The following is a 1,828-nucleotide window of genomic DNA, read 5'->3' on the forward strand; positions in this document are numbered from 1 at the left end:
TTCCTATCTTCATCACAAGTAATTTCTCTACTTATTCTTGTGTCATCGGCGAAACTTCTCACTACAGAGTTTTCAACATCGCAGTCTATGTCTGAGATCATAATAACAAACAGCAGTGCAGCTAAAACCGTACCTTGTGGCACGCCAGATATTACCTGAGCTTCATCCGATTTCTCGTCATGTGCAACCACTATCTGTTTTCTGTTTTGCAGGAATTCTTTTACCCATTTTCCTATCTTTCCCACAATATTATGCTTTCTCATTTTTTTTCTAATATATTGTGGTCTACCTTGTCAAAGGCTTTTGCAAAATCTAGATAGATCACATCTGTGTCTTTTTCACTTATCCTATTTTTGTATATGTTTTCATAGTGTGCTATCAGTTGGGTTTGTGTACTTTTTCCAGGCACAAAACCGTGTTGACCTATATTAAACAGATTATTTTTAACCAAATGATCCATTATTTTCTTTTTTATTATCCTCTCATACACTTTCATAATATGTAATGTTAGACTAACAGGTCTATAATTGCTTGCCTCTAGTCTTGATCCACTTTTGAAGATAGGGGCTATATAAGCTAATTTATGTTTAACATATATCTCGCTCAATTCTACACTTTGTCTTAGCAGTATTGCAAGCGGCTTCGCGATAGTGTTTGCAGTTTATTTTAACAAAATCGCTGGAACTCCATCTGGTCTGGCTGCCGATCCATTTTTAATTTCGTTTATAGCCTTGACAATATCTGCTTCATTAATATCTATATCCGTTAGATATTCAACATTTTCTTCTCTCATTTCTGTTTCATTATTCTCATTCGCAATTCTTGGCGTGAACTCACTCTTATATTTTTCTGCTAATATGTTGCATATTTCCTTTTTTTTCATTCGTTAGCCGTCCTTCAATTCTTAGAGGGCCTATTTCTATTCTCCCTTTATTCATCTATTTTGCATAGGAGTAAAGTACTTTGGGGTTTCTTTTTATATTTTGAAGTGTCCTTTCTTCTAAGTCTCTTTTTTTCATTTTCTTTCGACTGTATAATCTTTTGTTCTGCATTTTCTATCTTACATTTTATTTCAATCATTTTCCACACATTTTTTTCTTTTGCAAGATTTTTCTTCCACTTTTTAATTTTCTGAAATAAGATCCTTCTGTCTCTTGGTATGCACGTCTTTTGTTTATTGTTTTTTTTCGGTACATATTTTCAACAATTTTCTCCAGTATTTTGTACATTATGTCCGTATTTACCTGTATATTATCACTTACAAATACATTTTTCCATTCTTTATTCAGTTCTTCATTTATTTCTGACCATTTTATATTCTTACTGTAAAAATTATATTTTCCATATCCTTCCCAAAGTTTTGTGCTTTTATTAATTCTGCGATCACTTGCTTTGGAATGAACTATCAATTCTATGTAGAGAGAGAGCCTTACCTTACCTTATTTTTTGTTTGGGTTCCCCCAGGTCCCTCAGTGTGAGGCACCTCGTATATCCACCAGAGAGTTGCTAATACATCTTCCGGTGTATTTTGCATCTTCCAGTCTTGGATGGTCTGGGATGCATCTTAGGTATTTATCGAGCTGATTTTTAAACGCATCTACGCTCACTCCTGATATGTTTCTTAGATGAGCTGGCAGCACATTAAATAGTCGCTGCATTATCGATGCTGGTGCGTAGTGGATTAATGTCCTGTGCGCCTTTCTCAGTTTACCTGGAATGCTTTTTGGCACTATTAATCTACCTCGGCTTGCTCTTTCTGATACTTTAAGCTCCATGATGTTTTCAGCAATTCCTTCTATTTGCTTCCATGCTTGTATTATCATGTAGC

This window comes from Palaemon carinicauda, chromosome 28 (genome assembly GCF_036898095.1).
Source record: "Palaemon carinicauda isolate YSFRI2023 chromosome 28, ASM3689809v2, whole genome shotgun sequence".
NCBI lineage: Eukaryota > Metazoa > Arthropoda > Malacostraca > Decapoda > Palaemonidae > Palaemon > Palaemon carinicauda.